The sequence below is a fragment of the Oryctolagus cuniculus genome, chromosome 11 (assembly GCF_964237555.1).
Source record: "Oryctolagus cuniculus chromosome 11, mOryCun1.1, whole genome shotgun sequence".
In the NCBI taxonomy this organism is placed as follows: Eukaryota; Metazoa; Chordata; class Mammalia; order Lagomorpha; family Leporidae; genus Oryctolagus; species Oryctolagus cuniculus.
The window spans coordinates 12,999,525-13,018,877 of NC_091442.1; the positions used below are offsets into that span (position 1 = coordinate 12,999,525).

General features: G+C 48.7%; 1 non-coding gene across 1 annotated transcript; it reads left to right on the plus strand.

Moving 5' to 3' along the window:
* Positions 1–706: 706 nt before the first annotated feature.
* Positions 707–774, plus strand: LOC127491244 (small nucleolar RNA SNORD77). The gene has a single exon (XR_007919830.1). It is a non-coding gene; the product is annotated as a small nucleolar RNA SNORD77 (small nucleolar RNA).
* Positions 775–19,353: the final 18,579 nt, after the last annotated feature.

A 19,353-nucleotide genomic window follows, 5' to 3' on the forward strand; every position in this document is an offset into this window, starting at 1 on the left:
TTCTTGGAAACAAAAGGGAGTCCCAGTTACATCTTTGATACATACCTGCATCACACTCAACAAAGTTTTTATATGGCATAAGCACACCATTAGCTCCCAGTGTTTTGGTCATTTTTATAGCCCTAGTCTCTATCAAGCTTGTCTTTATCAAACCATGAGGTCATAAGTTCTAACACTCATTTTTGGTAATAAATCTACATATTAATAGGTTTTAATTGCTAGAAAAATTTTGAGCACTTCTACATACAAAATATTACAGATATGTTAATAAAAAAATTCTACCATTATTATGGTAGAAAATAAGCATGGATTTTTCTTGTTCATTCTAGTCCTTGAGATAGTATCAAAATAATTAGAAAACATAAGGATACAATGGAATAGTTTATAATATGCATGAGTAGTGTCTTCAAAGATATAAATAACATTGCAACATGAGATAGAACAAGGTGGTAACAAAAAGAGAACAAGGTACAAATCATTATTTTGAAGACATGATCAAATAAATTTACTAGTTGACATTTATAGCAAAATTATACAGTCAAAGACAAAACAGCAACACAGAAAACCTGGTTGTAGAACTTTCTTAGAGGAAAATGGACTGAAGAAACAGAATCTATAACTCAGACACTGGAAGAGTTGGAGAATTATGAGGGAAATATCTCCTTTTATAGGAGTCCTGGAAACAAACAAACAAAAAATACTCATAATACTATGATGGCTGCATAGCTCATCAGATTGAATTCTGAAGAGATATATCATTGGTCTGATATATCTGGGGGAAAATACTCAAAATCTCCTTTGTGCACACACACACACACACACCAGATAGCACTGCTCTGTGTCCTGGGCCACACCGCCTGGCTGTCGCTGACGTCACTAGGCCTGTCTCTCAGGACAGCCTGATTACTGGTATCACTTGCTCAGTGCTGCAAGGTGTGGACCAAGGGGATGATCAAGGTTGAAGTTCTATGTGCTGAGGCAGCAAGGGTGCCCTCAGAGGGGAAGGGAATTGGAGGCTGGCCTGTGGCGCAGCAGTTTGAGATGCTGGTGGAGAAGCCCGTGGCCTGTATTGGAGTGCCTGGGTCCAACACTCGGCTCGACTCCGGACTCCAGCTTCCTGCTAATTCAGACTCTGAGAAGCAGCAGTGACAGCTCAAGTCATTTGGTTCCTGCTGCCCGCCCGGGAGACCTGGATTGAGATCCTGGCTTCTGGCTTTGGCCTGGCCCATCCCTGGCTGTTGCAGGCATTTAGGGAGTGAGCCAGCAGATAGCAACTCATTCATATTTCTCTCTCTCCCTCTCTTCTCTCTGTCTCTTCCTCTCTCTGTGTTTCTTCCTCCCTCTCTCTCTCTCTCTGCCTCCCTGACACTCTGCCTTTCAAATAAGTAAATAGGGGCTGGGGTTGTGGCATGAGGGTTAAGCCTCCAGCTTCAATGCCGGCATCCCATATGGGCACTGGTTCGAGTCCAGTCCGGCTGTCCACTTCTGATGCAGCTCCCTGCTAATGTGCTCAGGAAAGCAGTGGACATGGGTCCCGGCACTCACGTAGGAGACCCAGAGGGAGTTCCAGGCTCCTGCATTAAACCTGGACTAGCCCCAGCTGTTGTGGCCATTTGTGGAGTGACCCAGTTGATGGAAGATGGATCTCTCTCTCTGAAACTTTGCCTTTCAAATAATAAATATTTTAAAATACATGCATACATACATCTTTTGAAGAAGGCAACCTATTCAGAGCTTTGATCCTGGCTGGGAGAAAAGCATGTCATCCCAGCACTGTCTCTGATGACGTGTCTAGAGCCACAGTGTGGGACACAGAACCCAAGCAAGGGCAGGGGTCTTGCTGGACAGAAGGAAGGGGTATCAGGATCTGGAGCTGTCAACACAGCTGGGTGTGGGAACCAGAAGTGAGGCTGGAGAAGGGCCCACGAATGCCTGGGTGGGAATTCCCCGTGGGTCCTCAGCTGGCGCTGGAGCTGGTGAGGACCCCTGCCTGGAGGCTGAGCAGAACAGAGGCTGGGGTTGTGCAGCGCCGTTAGGGAGATACAGTGCCAGACCAGGCAGAACGCAGGGCCGCATGTCTGGGCATTCAGTGGCGGCCACGCACCCAGAGTTCTACACCCAGTGTAGACATCCTTCCCAGACAAAGGCAGGTGTAAACTTAGCAATTTGGATTTGAAAAGTTAAATGGCCAGTGACCACCGGAGAAACAGAAACCTGTCTCCTCGAAGAAATAATGGGTTTTGATAAGGTTATGTCTGTGTCTGGTAGGGAGCAGTTGTTTCCCTGAAATTCCTAACCTCCAGCTCCTCAGAATGTGACCTTATTTGAAAATAAGGTTTTTGGTGTCAGCGCTGTAGCATGGTAGATTAAACTTTGGCCTGCGGCACCAGCATCCCATTTGGGCACCATTTTGAGTCACGGCTGCTCACTTCCAATCCAGGTCTCTGCTGTGGCCTGGGAAAGCAGTAGAAGGTGGGCCCCTGCACCCACATGGGAGACCTGGAAGAGCTCCTGGCTCCTGACCTTGGGTCAGCCCAGCTCCAGCCATTGTGGTCATTTGGGGAGTGAACCAGCAGATGGATGACCTCTCTCTGTCTCTCCCTCCCTCTGTAATTCTGTCTCACCAATAAATAATCTTTTATAAAAGAGTAAGGTTTTTACCAAGGAAATCAAGTTAAGATGAGATAATTTTTCAGGTAGGCTGTAATCCAGTATGACTGACAGGGAAATCTGGAGTAGAGACAGACATGTAAAAAGGGCAGCCATGCGAAGGGACATGGGAGGACAGCATGAGCAGATGACAGCGGAGATCAGGGTGGAGTCTCCGCAGACCAGGGCAACCTGCAGGCGCCAGGAGCGAGGCTTGGAAAGCTCCTCCTCGGAAGGAAGCAGCTCTGCCAACATCTTGATCGTGGGCCTCCAGCCTGGTGAACCGGCAGACGGTAGCACCTTGTGTGGTTTAAACTGCCCAGGTGGTGGAACTTGGTTACAGCAGCTCTACTGCAACACCAAGATGCAAAACTGGCGTAGCTTCCCTGGATACAGAATTCAGCCTGGGGAGAACTCTGAGAATACAGAGATGGGTGTGGGGAGCAACTGGGAGCAACTCGGATTAGACTAAGTTACTGGAATTAAGACTTATTCTATGCATCTGCTCACCCACAATATGGCGCTGGGAGAGGAGGAAACAGCTTCTACACAGCTGCCTCCAGTTCAACCAATAAACTGTAGGACCTGCTCCTGATTGGAGGAGAGCAGCGTACTCGGCGTGTGGGTAGCAGAGTTGGGATTGGCGGAAGAGGACTATAAAGGAGGAGAGAGACAACATGCACCAGGAACATCTATCTGAAGGAACACCTGTGCAGCCCCCGAGAGAGCCGGCCGGTGGTGTGCCGCTCCCTCGCGGAAGTGGGGAAAGTGGCTGGGGGAACCGCCCTTCCACGGAGGTGGAAGGGTGGGTAGCCAACCCGGGAAGAACCAGCAGCAAACCCGGGGAGGGCCGAGCAGACGAAAGAACAGCGCAGGGTCCTGTGTCGTTCCTCCACGAAGACGGGGAGCGACATAATGGTGCCGTGACTCGGATATGAAGCCTAGGCAGGGTTTAGTGTCGTTCCTCCACGAAGACGGGGAGCGACAATGGGAAGCTTGTTCTAGGAGTCAGAAATAACCCAAATGAACAAACTACAAAACCAGTACATAACAGGAAAATTACAACCAACCCCCATTTTGAACACACAAGGGGGCTTCAAGAACCCTTGGGTAATGGGGTTAAAAGATAATGCACACTTTGCGTCCCTTGTTGAAGCCCCTGTAAGTACAAGCTCTTGAGAAAGTGTCAGTGGAATAATTCCTTTCTGTATTTTTCAGTCCTACATAATCACACCATGTCCATCCTAGGAATACAGAAATTATTCACAACTAGGATATCCATTCCTCTAATTTCCTGTGTCAACAGACAATGAGAGCATGTGTCATGTTTAGTCAATAATTGACCACCAGAAACACCAAAAGATCATTGCATAGCCACTCATTGTTTCCAACAAAACTCTTCAAACGAGGTTAAAAAAATATCCTGTAGAGTTTTTTTTAAGTTAAAGTTGCTTGTAGAAAATAATGTCAATGATGATGAAATCCTGGGTGCATTTGGCCCCCATCATGAACAAGGTGAGGATACTCATAGTTGCTATTAAAAGTTACCTTGCTGGCTGGTGCCGCAGCTCACTAGGCTAATCCTCCGCCTGCGGCACCGGCACCCCGGGTTCTAGTCCCGGTCGGGGCGCCAGATTCTGTCTGGGTTGCTTCTCTTCCAGGCCAGCTCTCTGCTGTGGCCTGGGAAGGCAGTGGAGGATGGCCCAAGTGCTTGGGTCCTGCACCCGCATGGGAGACCAGGAGGAAGCACCTGGCTCCTGGCTTGGGATCAGCCCAGTGCGCCTGCTGCAGTGCGCCGGCTGCGGTGGCCATTGGGGGGGTGAACCAACGGGAAAAAAAGGAAGACCTTTCTGTCTGTCTCTCACTGTCCACTCTGCCTGTCAAAAAAATAAAATAAAAAAAAGTTACCGTGCCATTGGAAGGGCTGATCAATGCACATGTGCACACACACAGAGATACAGCGAGAATATTGAGGCAAAAATAACAGATCAGACGCTATTTTCCAACCAAATCAATGAGATAAGTGACTGAGGCACATAAAAAGATAAAAATGCATAACTTTTCCTTACATAATAGACTACTGGAACACAAAGTTATCACTTGTAACATGAAATAATCGATAAAATAATGATTATTCTAGCAAACACATATAAAGACACATATAAAGGAAAAACCAAAGATGCGACAGAATCTCTCTGTGTGAGCATGGAATTAGCTATCAGCACCAGAACCATGCCAGTTCTCTCCCACGTCTATCCATCAATTCAGTGGTATCCCAATAGTAAAACTCCATCAGGATTATTTTTATAAAATGTGATAGATTAACGCAAAAACATCTGCACAGGAGAAAACGGGGCAAGCATATTAACCTGTGGCCAAGTTATTATATGAGTGAGGTGGCGGTTTGCTGGCTACAGTAAAACAAAGTTGTGGTAACTCCAGTGACTAGGGATGCCACGACAAAGAAGAAGAAACCATGGAGATGGGACAGAAGGGCCGGAAGTGACTTACAGGGAGAAATGTTGGCTGTCAGACAGTTGGGAAAGGATTCAACAAACAAGGGGGGGCGACTGGGTGGTCTTCAGCAGAGGGAGAGCAAGCCCCTTCCTGACTGAGAACACATTCCACGTGAAAGAAAAGGTAATAATGAAAATTATAAAACTGTTAGAAAAAATAGAAAAAAATCTTAAAGACTCAAGTATCAGAAGACAAGAAATATCTAATGAAACTGACTTTATGAAACAGAAGGAAATCTCTGACAAAAAGGAACAGAGGAAAGACTTAAAGAAGTTAATGGCATGTGACCAAAAGATTCACATTCAGAAGGTTTATAGATCAATGAGAAAAGCTAGAAGCCGCATATTGGAAAAGTGCCCAGGGGTCTGATGCTGTGGCAGAGTGGGTTAACCACCTCCTGCAGTGCCAGCATCTCATATTGGCGCTGGTTTGAGTCCCGGCTGCTCCATATCTGATCCAGCTCCCTGCTAATATACTGGGAAAGCAGCAGAAGATGGCCCACGTGCTTGGGCCCCTGCCACCCACATGGGAGACCCGGATGGAGCTCCTGGCTTCTGACTTTGGCCTGGCCCAGCCCTGGCTGTTGCAGGCATCTGGGGAAGTGAACCAGATGAAAGATTCTCTCTCTCTATCTCTCTCATAAATCAAATGAATTTTAAAAGGAAAAACACACAAAGTACATAAATGAACAACTCACTAAAGCAAGCACGCAATACATGAGAGCAAACTGTCAAATTGTTCTCAACTCAATGCAAATTACAGTAGCAACAAGTCTTGCTCCCTCTGGCTGGAGAATCCTGAGAGGTAAATCACGGAAGATACCCAGCGTCTGCAGGCTCTGGGAGCCAAGCAAGTGGACTTGAAAGTCAGCCGGCGCTTGTGGCACACGACTCGGCAACACCTAACACGGTGAAAGAGCACACCGTTCTCTCGGAAGTGCAGTCACGTTCCCGGACACACAGACGTCTCACGGCGGCTTTGTTTCCACCCCTGAAACACTGCAAACAACGCAGAGCAAAGGGGTCTGAGTGCAGGAGATGCCCCACCAGGCACTGCCTGGCAGGTGCCGAGAACAAGGGCTGTCTACGCAAACTGCTATGGGAGTGTCTCCAAACTAAATTCTAAGAGAAAATTGTAAATTACAGTCCACAGAGCCAGCATAACTCATTTATGTAAATCCAAAGGAAGGCAATTGTATACAAAAACTGTGAGGACAGTGGTGAGTAGGGTTAGGGCTTCATGAAACTCTTTCTCATGCATCTATATTTGCCTTGTTAAATTTAAAAAAAAAAAAACAGATTTCTTATTCATTTGAAAAAATAAAATGGGTAGAGAAACTAAATTGAGCTTAGGTCTGGCTGACTCAGGGCCCCTGCACACTAGCTTTGCCTATATACAGAACAGAGTATTATTGCAAAAACATCTCCACAGACCTCACTTAAAACTATTCTGGTAAAAGAATTTCTGACTCAATGGGGTTATCGTACAGTCCTGGAGATCAGAAGTACAGAATGTCTGTGTGAACTGGTTGTACAGCTTTCCACACATTGTCTTACAATTCATCACACTGCCTTTAATTATTTTTTTTTTTTTGACAGGCAGAGTGGACAGTGAGAGAGAGAGACAGAGAGAAAGGTCTTCCTTTGCCGTTGGTTCACCCTCCAATGGCCGCCGCGGCCGGCGCACTGCGGCCGGCACATCGCGCTGATCTGAAGGCAGGAGCCAGATGCTTCTCCTGGTCTCCCATGGGGTGCAGGGCCCAAGCACTTGGGCCATCCTCCACTGCACTCCTGGGCCACAGCAGAGAGCTGGCCTGGAAGAGGGGCAACCGGGACAGAATCTGGCGCCACAACCGGGACTAGAACCCGGTGTGCCGGCGCCGCTAGGCGGAGGATTAGCCTAGTGAGCCGCGGTGCCTGCCGCCTTTAATTATTTTTAAAAGAGTATTTGTGACCTAATTTATAACACTGTTTCACTGAGTAATCTAATTAGGAAATGTTTCCACAGTGTCCCTCTTAGCCTGCTAATCCCAATGTAGGGAATATGACAGGTGCAATACCTCGGCTTATCCCAGGCTCTAGGGTGGATCTTCTCATTTTTCTGGTGGATATTGCAAAAAATCACCATCAGGGTAGATAGAAAATACCTTTCTAATCATATCACATTGTTTCATAGGCAAGTATGTTCTTCAATCTCACGGTCCGTCTTTTTCTAAGATTCTGCATATAGATGAGTTCTGATGAGTAAGAATTGAGGATTATAGTCTATCTGGGATGGTTTTAACTATAGAAAGGAGCTCTCTGGATGAAGTCTCTGGCGTTTAGAAAAGATGTGATATCCACAGAATTTTCCCCAATCAATGTTATTTTTGAAATCTACTTCCCTGTGAATTTTCTGATGTTTAGCGAGGTGTGCCCATCTTGCATAAGCTTTTCCGCACTGATTACAAGCAATGGGTTTCGCTTTTCAGTGAGTCCTCTTAGGATAGCTAAGATTAGGTGTGCTTCTACAGGCATTGTTTCACTGGGTACCACCCGGAGGGCTTTTCACACTCTGTAAGTTCATCCCTGTGGTCAAAGTCATATCCGAGCTCTTGGTGGGGGAGAGAGTTCTCTCCAGTGCGAATGTGTACACCACTTCAGGACCAGATAGATTACGATTGATGGATTTCTCTCCCGTATGAATTCTCTGATGGCAGCTAAATTTTGCGTAAAACTTAAAGGACTTTTCACATTGATTGCACTTGTATAATGTCGGTTCAGTATGAATTGCCGGACGTCCAATAAGCTTTGAAATTTTGTCAAAGGTATCTCCACATAAATTACAAGTAACGTGTTTCCTGGTAGTCTGGATTCTTTGATGTTGCTTCAAGATTACCTTTTGGCTAAAAGCCCTGTGCATTGATCCCGCTGAAAGTGTTTCTCTCCAGTGTGAACTCTCTGATGTTTAATAAGGAGTAAAATTGAAAGGTCTCGTCAGATGCATCACATCTGGGTAGTGTTGGTCCTGTGTGCATTTCTGAAGTTGCCTGAACTCTGAAGCTGTGGTGAAAGTATTGCTACAAGTCACCACATTCAAAGAACTTCTCGAACACGTGACTGTTACGGTGGGCAGTCCTCAATGGTGAAGGATGCCTAAAGAAAACCCTCATCTTTGCATGGCTTCCCTACTGGATGGATGGTCTCATGTCAAGTGTGAGATGAGAGCTGGGTCCCACAGTCAGCACACTCACGGCTTCGCTTCACAGGGCGACCCCTTTGCTGCAGAGTCGAGTGTGACTTCCATCTGAAGGCATTCGTGGGTTCCTCAAGGTCAGGAGAAAAATCCACAGTTGATTGACATCTACTGGGGAGACAATAAGAGAAAAAAAGAGGGGAGACTTCACATTGTGATATGAATAGCTGCAGGTCACTGTCTGTGCGCAGGTGCGCACAGGGGACACAAGGGGGAGAAGTGTGGGTTGGGTCATAGCAGTGTATGGCAGGGAAGGGTGAGGGGTGCAGCCGTGACCAGTATTCTTTAAATGATAAACAAGGAGGCATTGACACTATTATTTCCTTGAATTTAGAATAATTTTCTTCAGAATTACCCATGAAGAGACATTGGGGGGCAGGCATTTGACTTAGCAGGTTAAGACACACAGTTTGGAATCCCCGGGTTCAATTTCCCACTGTGGCTCCTGGCTCCAGCTTCCTGCTGATGCAGACCCTGGGCTCCTGCCTCCATGTGGGAGAGCTGGTTTGCAGCCGCAGCTCCCGGTATCAACCCCAGCCATTGAGGACACTGGAAGAATCAGTCAACAGATAAGAGCGCGCTGCACTTCATATGCGCATGCGCGCGCTCTGCGCTCTCTCCCTTCTAAAATAAACTTTAAAAAGCAGGAGACAAGAAGTTAACTGGCCTGGAACCTCACTTGGGGCATAATTTTCAAGAAGGAAAGAGTCATGTTCTCCTTTCCTCCTCCTCTTCTGCGTTTCCTCACTAGAAAATCACAGGACTCTGAGAAATCGCACTTTGGACTTGAAAACAGAATCACAAAAGAGCAGCAGCTCCGTGGCTCTCTCCCCAGCACACAGAGGGGAAACTGAGACTGCAGCAGCCCCCCCCCCGACTCTGACCTCCTGGTTCCCCTTTGTCCAGGTCTCACAGCGGCCCCACGTGGCAGCCATGTGGGGATGGGCAGGGAGTGCCCAGGGATGCAGAGTCTGCAATTGTCCTCGCCAAGTCTGCCCCCAAAATGAAGCTGCCTCTGGTGCCTAACACACGGAGTGGGCTTCCTCCCCAGAGGTGGAGGTTTCTCCCGGGTATTGCAGCACGACCAGCTCACACCTGAACCTGCTTGCCTGGAGCTTGGATGAACGTATCCAGGATCTGGGTTCTCCACCGGTGCCAGGCACCTGCCTGCATTTCTCCCAGCCCTTCTGGTCAGAGTTACTGCGAAGAGGAAATCAGGGCCGCAGTTTTCAAGCAAACGTGCATCAGTCACTTGGAGCACTTACTAAAACGCGGACTCCTGGGAACCGGCGTTGTGGCACAGCTCGTAAGGCTGCCGCCTGCGCCGTCAGCACCCCACAGGGGCGCAGGTTCCCTTCCCAGCGGCTCCACTTCTGACCCAGCTCCCTGCTGATGGCCCAGGAAAAGCAGCAGAGGGTGGCCAAAGTGTTTGAGCCCCTGCCACCCACATGGGAGACCCAGATGAGGCTCCTGGCTCCTGGCTTGAGCCTGGCCCGCTGCCGGCTGTTGCAGCCATCTGGGGAGTGAACCAGCAGATGGAAGAGCCCTCTCGCTCTCTTTCTCTCTCGCTCCCTTCCTCCTGCCCTCTCTTTTTAACTCAGATTTGCAAATAAATAGATCTTCTAAAATAATATATTTTTAAAAAATGGACTTCTGGGCCCCACTCGGAGACTTTCTGCATTTTTAACAAGTTGCCATGTGATACCGCTTCTGCTGGTGGGGAGCCAGTGGACCGGGAATTAACAAGGCTCATCTGAAAGTCTGAGTGTTTAGTGAAGGCGGCCATGTGCCTCAGTTATGATCCATATACTGCACAGCCCAGCGGGCTGCTGACCCACTCCCCACTGGACTTTCAGGAGGAAGAGTCTCACCTGGTGGTCTTTGTTCTCACAAGGCGGCTGTAGGAAAGGAGAGGCAACCTGGTACCCTCAGGCAGGGAGGTCTTGGCTGGGGTTGGTCAGATCCGGGAGATCTATCAGTGGGTGCTAACGGCTCTCTCTCTCTCTCTCTGAAGCTGTGTAGTCTCCTCACGCAGGGTCTTCACCTTTGTTTCTTCTCTTTTGCAAGTATAAAGGGGAATTAACTGCCTGTTTGTATCTTTTGCATATGATACTGGTGCTGTCATAAAATACCTTGAATGAGGAAGATTGTCATCATATGCTGAAAAAAAGGGTAAAATTACTCCTGAAATAGGAGTCGTTTTGTAAAATGCTCAAAGACTGCTCACCCAAGAGTAAACAAGGTTCCCCGTGGGTGCCGGTCCGTGGGTGATGTTTGCTTTCTTTTGTTGGCAGATACATCTTTCTCATTCATCTCTGCTTCTCTTTTATTTGTGTGTTTTAAAAAAATCTACATATTGTTGCAGACCTTCAGACTGAAACCCTGCTGACCATGTCCTTTTCTTGAAATATGCTTCTGGACTCCATGCCTTGAATTCCATTTCGCTTTCTCATCTATGTGGAAAGTGAAATTGCTATAAAGAAGCCCTTCCTCCTTGTAGCAGCCCGTGGTTGTGCCGCACCTAATCCCTCGCCTGTAGAGATAGTGGGGAGTTGGGCCCCAGCAGGGATGAAGAATTACCTTGGGCAGCAGCTGACCAGGCCCCTAGAGAAGTAGAGACCCCGTGACCGACTGCCAGGGCGCACAGGCTTGTGGGAAACAGCGTCCTCATTCTGATGGCTTCTGCCCAGACCAGAAGTTCACTGGCTCCTTCCGCATGCTGACAGTTTTTCACACGGTGCGTTTTTGCCCTCACGTCTGTGCCCGTGTGGAAGATCAGAGCAATGCGTCCGCACCGGTGCGCACAGCACTGAAAGAGGAGCCCGCCCCGAAGCAGCAGGGGGCAGCCTGGTGCTGCAGGGAGGCAGGGGCCAGGTTGGTCCCATGGGGGGGACGGCAGGATTCTGAGCTGGTCCCATGCCAGTGAGGACCCTACATCTTTGTGTCCTGGCCTGACCTAAAGTCTCCCCAGAGAAAGGCAGACCGACCAAGGTAGCCCCAGCCAGGGCTGGGTGAGCTCCCCTCCTGCCTGTTTCTTTCTCCAGGCGTACCCTGTGGGTGGCCGGGTGACAGCTGCATTTCCAACGTGATGTGCTTAGACCAGTGTTTCTGTCACACTAGTTTGGTAAAGTGTCTGTTGGTTTTACACACTTCTCCATACATATGTTATGATTCACAAATGTAAAAAAGTAAAGAAAAAACAGAATTTTTTTTCCAGCATTGATTCCTTAAATACAGCGTGCCTGACAGCAAAGCATTTGAAGGCAGCTGGAAAGGGTTCTCTCTGAAGCCCCTCTGCTAAGCGCGGCCTCGCGGCGGGCTGCAGTGCTTGTCCGTATTGATGGAACAAAACACACCTGGCTTCCCGTCCGGCTTTGCTGCCGCGGCACTGTCTGATCTTGAACAAGTTATTGAATCTGTGTACTTCTCAGCTGCCTCCGCAGAAGAATGAATGTTGGGAGATAAAGTGAGATTAGAAGGCAAAGCTTTAGCAGCTTGCTACTCAAAATGTGGTGGAGGACCGACCTGCAGCGTGGAACCACCAGGATACCGGTAGGAATGCGCAAACCGCGTGCCCTGCCCTACGTCAGCTGAGTAAGAGCCTCACTTGAACAAGGGTCGGAGGGAGCTCCAGGCACGTCACCTGGGCTGTAAGAGGCACGGCAGGCCCAGTCGGAGTTCGGAGTAGCCCTGCAGCACCCCCAGGCTCTGCTCTCTGGGCCTTGCCGAATCCTGACGTCGGTCCTCCCGGTAGTGAGTAAGGAAACCGAGGCCCCCAGAGTTCAAGTGGAAACCCTGTAGCTGCTGGCTGGGGTTGGTTAGATTCAGACTCAGTTATCTCACTCCGGACGTCATTGCCTTGTCCATATGTTGATGCCTGAAGTAAAGGAAGCGTTTATGAGGGTGTTCCGACCAACGAGGTGTCCTTCCCAAGTCAGCGTGGAGAAAGCACTCACCTTGCCGTCGGGCGACTGCCTCTCGGAGGGTCAGACAGCAAGGAACATGGGTGTCTCCTAACGATAGAATCTGTCCTCAGCACCCCTGCGTAGGGCTTATGGCCAGTCTGATCCTGTGCCTGGGGCCCGAGTCAGAGGTCGCTTCTACATCAGGTTCATTTTGCCCGCAGACCCAGTCCGAGCTCCCAGGAACCCCAGCTCCAGTGTCCGTGAGGCCCTCGGTGAGCTTTTCTCCCGTTAACCGTTGTGGCCTCTCCTGCTCCGGCTACAGCTTTCTTGTGGTCCTTGACCACAAGAGGTGAACAAGGCTGCTTTAGGGTCTCCTTGTCCTGATTTCTCTACTTAGAGACTCTCTTCTAACTTCCACGTGACGTATTTCCCTGACTTTCTCAAGATGTCACCTGTGAGCTCTCTGCCTAAGTCCTCCCTGGCCACCCAGTCCAGAAGTTTGACCTCCTGCCCTTCCGTTTCTTCCTCCCTGCCTTGTAGGAAATTGTCTCTTCTGTACAGCACCACTTCACTTGCTGTATCTTTTGTTGGTCCGCTTACTTTCTCGTTTCCCCACTAGGACAGAAGCTTTGCTCACTGTTCTTTCCCTCGAGTCTAGAGTAGCAAAGAGGCCGCCCCACCCGATATTCAGCACGGGGGAGTGGCAGGGCGCAGCGTCCACAGGGGTACCAGGGAAGCTTCGCCTCCTAGGGCTTCATCAGGCAAAGGGAGGACGCAGGCCTTTATTCTGGATGGCAAGGGTGGAAAAACCAAGGAAGATCTGAAAGGTAGAGGTTACTGTGTTCGTGTTAGGAGACTAAAAATTGTAAAAGTGTCAAGAATTGGCAAAATATTGGATCAGTTCAATGCAATCCCTGTCAAAACCCCAGCAAGATTTCTGTGGGAATGGATAAGCCAACTCTACAAGTCAGGGAATATGCGGAGGGCCAGGAACAGCTCAGGCAGCCTCGAAGAACCACGTTGAAAGGCTTGGACTGCAGAGATGAAAGCTCGCCTTTTAAAAAGTGATTGTTCATTCAAAAAGCAGAGTGATGGAGAAAGAATGGGGGGCGGGGATCGATCTTCCATCTGCTGGTTCTCTCCCTAAATGGCCGCGACAGCCAGGACTGGTCCAGGCCAAAGCCAAGGTCCAGGAGCTTCATCCAGGTCTCCGCATGGGTGTCGGAGGTAGACTTACTGGGGCCACATCTCCTGCTGTCCCAGGCACGCTATCAGGAAGCTGTCTCAGAAGTAGAGCAGCCAGGACTCGCGCTAGCGCTCTGATACGGGGTGCTGGCGTCAGAACCAGTGGCTCAACCCACTGTGCTGTAGCACGGGCCCTAAGGCTTACTTTTAAACTGAAGTGTTATTGGTGTAGGGATAGACAAGTGAAACAGAATATAGAAAAGGATTCATACACTGTGTGAGAAAAACAGCACTGTGAAACAGGGAGTGGGGAGGGCAGGGTCTTTTCCACAGATGGTATTGAGTCAGCTGGGCACTCAAGTGAGAAATAAATGAATGCATAGATCCGTCTTTCACTATACACATAAATCAGTCCTTTGTGGATTTAGGTCTAATTGTGAAAAGTAAAATAATAGGGCATGTAGATGACATGATATTTACATGAATTCAAAGTAGGGAAGGAATCTTAAAATGTTCAAAAATGCAATAATGAAAAACCTCACTTTAGTATCAAAAAGATTGATTAGTTGGAATACATTAAAATTAAGAATTTTGGGGGCCAGCGCCAGGGCGCAGAACATTAATCCTCTGCCTGCGGCGCCAGCATCTTATATGGGCGCCGGTTCTAGTCCTGGCTGCTCCTCTTCCAAACCAGCTCTCTGCTATGGCCTGGGGAAGCAGTAGAAGATGGCCCAAGTCCTTGGGCCCCTGTACCTACGTGGGAGACCGGGAAGGGGGGGGGGGAGGCTCCTGGCTTTGGAGCAGTGTAACTCCAGCCATTGTAGCCGTTTTGGGGGTGAACCAACAGGAGGAAGACCTTTCTCTCTGTCTCTCTCTCTCACTCTCTGCAACTCTACCTCTCAAATAAATAAATAAAATATTTTAAAAAAGAATGTTCGTAGTAGCACTGTGGTATCCATAAGCTGGAAAATGCCACATCCGTCGGGAGAGAGTGGATAAATACGTGGCACTGCATTCATATACCGAGGTACTGTGCAGTGGTGGAACATGGCATTCTAAACACAATAGCAGGCACAAACCCCACAAACAGAATATTAATCAAAAGAAGCCAGACACAAGAAACACGTAACATGGGCAAAACTAATGGAGTATTTATGGATGCATACTTGGGTGGTAAAAGTATAAAGAAAAGCAAGAATATGATTATCACATAAATCGGAAAATGGTGTTTGTCTTTGGACCTGTCTCAGCCCACTTTGTCGCCCCATGTCCTCGCCTATAAAATGGGTTCAGTGAGTCCCATGTAACCCGTGCCTGCGATGGGGCTGTGGGCTCCAGGAGCTGTTAACTGCCCTCCCTGCCTCTCCCGCAGAAAGCCGGAGTCTCGCGGAGCAGGTGCAGGCGTCAGGCCTTGTACAGTGTTTGCTCCAGCTGGCACTGCGAGACTGGCCACCCCAGTGGGGCATGGAACAGACGGGGATGGAGTCAGCTGAGACCTGGAATCAGGTGTGCTCGCCTCATCTGAAGGCCGTTTGGGTGCAGGGTGACGTAGGAGGGGGCAGTATGAGGGCAGTGTGGGGGCGGAGAGAGCTGCCCAGAGGGAAGGAATTGGCAGCCCAGTCAGGAGCCCTAGGCGTCTGCTCAGCTCATAAAATTACCATGAGGCTTGGGAAACCGACGTCCCCTTTTTGGCCCTAGTTTTCCTCTGTTCAAGGAGGAGACTTGAAATCCAAGTGTCTTAAGAAACACCTGTTCTGCGGCAGAGAGACATTGTACCGCGAGCTCCGTGTTCCGTACAGATGGGATAGAACATCGCCCCTGCTTGGAGGGAGGAACTGTGAGCCGTCACTGCCCAGAGGCGAGGCCAGCTTCGTCTCCCGGCCCATTCGCATTGTGAATGAACAGCTGTGGTGTGGCGTGGCCTGCCGACCCCAGGGTCCACCTGTTAATCCACATGTACCGTTGCGCATTGCTTAGGGTGGGAGTAAGTCCTGGGCTGTTTGATCATCGTGCCAGCGTCCCACCGCGGATCTACACAAGCCTCAACGGTATCGCCTGCCACACACGCGAACTGTACAGTGCGATCTATTCCCAGGCTGGGAACCTAGGTAGCCTGTTAGTGTACTGAGTACTGTGGGCGGTTGTAAGGCAGCGGTAAGTGCTTCTGCATCTACACCTAGACAGGGTCCTGAAAGTGCAGGGCAGTAGGAGTTCTCAGCCCCAGGGTGACAATCTGCAGGGATCACCACCGTGTTAGACTGGAACATTGTCCCGCAGACCCTGATGGTGTGTGTCAACTAAATGAATGCATTTTATGATAATAAATCAAATCCTTGGCAGTCAGTGTGCTCTGACCCCCGCCGGCGGGTGACGTCTCCAGAGCACCGAGTGCCGTCACCAGGTCAGCACCTGTTCCTCCTGTCTGACTCCCAGGCGGTTCAGCGCCTCCCTGCGAAATGCAACCCCAGCAGATCTCCACCCCGGGCCACCCCGAGGTTAGGGGCTGAGTTAGACGCAGCCGAAACGCTGCCAAAGAACGATGCTATGGATTCTGATGCTTGTCAGCTACACCAGCCTCATCTGTTAAGTGGTAGGGCTTTTAGGGGTCTTAATAATTCATGACGGCCAATAATTTAGAAGTGGAAACGAGATGTTTTAATGCCCAAGAAAACAGTGTAAAGAAACAGCAGTGTAAGGTGGAGCTAATTTAGCAGAGCACGCTCACTGCAGCGTCAGAGTGGATACATCGCACCAGGGATACAAACTTCCCCTCGTGGACGATGCGTCTTCCTGTCCCGTGTGGGTTCCTACGGGAAATTAGCATTCCATGAGGCAAGTCTGGACTTTCTCCAGGCCTTTGGAAACAAACTCGTTGCACAGACGGCTTTGTTGTTATGTGTGAGAGTGGAATTTTTAAACATTCAGTTTTGTTCCTGTACTTGATATTTACATTTTTTTTTTTTTTTTTGACAGGCAGAGTGGACAGTGAGAGAGAGAGACAGAGAGAAAGGTCTTCCTTTTGCCGTTGGTTCGCCCTCCAATGGCCGCCACAGCCGGCGCACCACGCTGATCCAAAGGCAGGAGCCAGGTGCTTCTCCTGGTCTCCCATGGGGTGCAGGACCCAAGTACTTGGGCCATCCTCCACTGCACTCCCGGGCCACAGCAGAAGCTGGCCTGGAAGAGGAAGAGGGGCAACCGGGACAGAATCCGGCGCCCTGACCGGGACTAGAACCCGGTGTGCCAATGCCACAAGGCGGATGATTAGCCTAGTGAGCCGTGGCGCTGGCTTACATTTGTTTTTAAACCCTTAGGAGATGTGCATAGTTTTCACAAAGAGTAAGTCAGGGCCCAATAGTCTCGGGTAAAGAGATTTGTGTTTTAAAATTTATCGTAAGCCCCACCTACGTCAGTTAGTGTAGCCGGTGTTATCATTTTTAATGACCAGCTCCTATCCGGAGCGATGAACTGCTATTAGTTGTTTTAGTGTGTTTAGATTTTGTAGGGTGTATACTGTTGACAAACCGAGCCACGCACCTCGTGCACTCTGGACCATTTGTTCCTTGGTCCTCTTCCTAGAAGTAGAATTGCTCGGTAAAGTACATGCTGCTGACAAATCCTGCCGTGGAGCAGCCTCCAAATTGTTTTGTAAATGATCTTCCACAAAGAAATTTACGAGAATGAACACCTCCCCAAATTTATGCCTACCCTGCATATCATTTTTCTTCATAATCTTTGCCAATGATAAAGGCCAAAAAAATGTATTCAAACATTTGCATTTTTATTTGTAGTTTATGGACTGTTTTTACATATTCATTCTTCATTTGCATTTTCCCTTTTATTGCTTGCCTTTCTTATCCATAGATCATCTTTATAGTAGCATGATCTTCTTATAAATGTGTAAGAGGTAATTAAATGAAGTCAATAAATGGTTTCTTTCATATACTTAACACATATATTTTCCAAGTGTGTTATCACTTGGGTTTTTTTTTTTCCCGAAAGTAGGGTTTTTAATTTGTCCAGGGTAAATTCAGCAGCCGTTTCTTCCTTGGCTGCGGTCTTCCACGCCCACCTGGGGATGACCGGAGGCCGTGCTTGGGGCTGGCTTCCCCCCGTCCAGCTCTGCCTCCACGGTCCTCCCAGCTTTTCCAGGAGCAGTAGAGAGTGAATCCCTCCCAGGGGAACTGTTTGTTTATTACTCGTGAACTCGAAGGGTCACTTTGCCTTTCGATAACCAGACGCTTTTGTCCACTGTTTTTCTTCCTGTTCCTTTCCTGACTTTTCTGTTGACATCTTCTGCATTGTTCTGTTGCTTTCTCTTTTTTTCTTTTCCAGTGGTTCGAAGGCCCGTGTCTTACGGTTGTTCCATTATTGATCATTCTCGATCATTTCACATGTATGGAACATATTTTTCTGTTGGTCACAGGAATTTTTTTCATCTCTAAGAAAATCTAAACAAGACACAGCCTTCCCATCTCAATATTTGTGGAAATCTTCTCAATGCTTTTCTTGTTTTATTTTCTGTTTCATTTATTTCTTTTTAAAAAAATATTGTTTATTGAAAGGTAAAGTGACAGAGGGAGACAGAGAGAGAGAGCATGCTTCCATCTGCCAGTCATTCATTCCTCAAATGGCCATAATGGCCAGGTCTGGGCCAGGCCAAAGCCGGGAGCCAGGAGCTCCCATCGGGGTCTCCCCCATGGGTGCAGGGGCCCAAGCACTTGGGTCATCCTCTGCTGCTTGCCCAGGTGCATTAGCAGGGAGCTGGATTGGAAGTGGAGCAGCTGGGACTTGAACCAGCACTCATATGCGATGCCAGCTTAACCCCCCTGCCATAGAACTGGCCCCTTTATTTATCTTTTTCTTTTGTTAGCAGTTGTATCATACCTTCTAGCTACTTGGAAAATAATCACTGAAGTTTAAATATGCACTTTCTTTTTATTTTGCTGTTCCGAGTTTGAAGACAGAGTGGTAAAATCGTTGGTGCGCTGTGACAGTGGCTACATTCAGGGCTATATATTGTGTTCCGGTCACTGTTTATCCCTCACTGGATTACGTCATCCTGACGAGAACACTGTGAGACAGATACTTACGTAAGCAGCTCTCAGGAGCCTGTAGCAGAAGTGTTCCAAGGATGCATCATCAGGTGTTGGCCGGGGGGATCTCCCCAAGTGCAAGTCCACGGCAAGTTTTCTACCATTTTGAGGAGTAAATCACTGACTTCGTATATTCCAACCTGCCCAAGACCTTGGAATAGCAGATCTCCTAGGTACAGAGCACAGGAAACCAAACAAATCTAGCCTAGGACATGATTACACTCAAGATTTGTTGGTTCCCTGAAGCTCAAATTTACCTAGGTGTCCCCACCAGGTAGAAAAGGGGTTGGGGCGCCCTCTGCTGGCCACCAGAGCTGGCAGTGCCCGCCCTCCCTGGGGAGCAGGCCACCTTGATCTTCAGTGGCCGGTTTCATTACCTCCTCCCAGAAGACCCGCTGGGGAACCCACGACACCTGCTCCATTCCAGAGCCCACACACATAAAACACCAACACTGCCCAAGAGCTCTAATAAATAACAGTTCTTACTGGTCCCTTTTGTCTGAGCCACCACAATTATGTCATGTTTTAGTTTTTTTTTTTTTTTTAATAGTTTTGCTTAGAAGATTTGGCATTCTTGACATTTTGAAAAGTTTTTATTTATTCTAAAGAGAGACAGACAGATGGACAGAAAGAGCTCACATCCACTGGTTCACTCCACAAATGCCCACACAGCTGGGGCTGGGCCAGGCCGCACCCAGGAGCTGGGGACTCGTCTGAGTCTCCCGTGGGAGTGGCAGGGACCCAGTTACTAGGGCCATCACCTGCTGCCT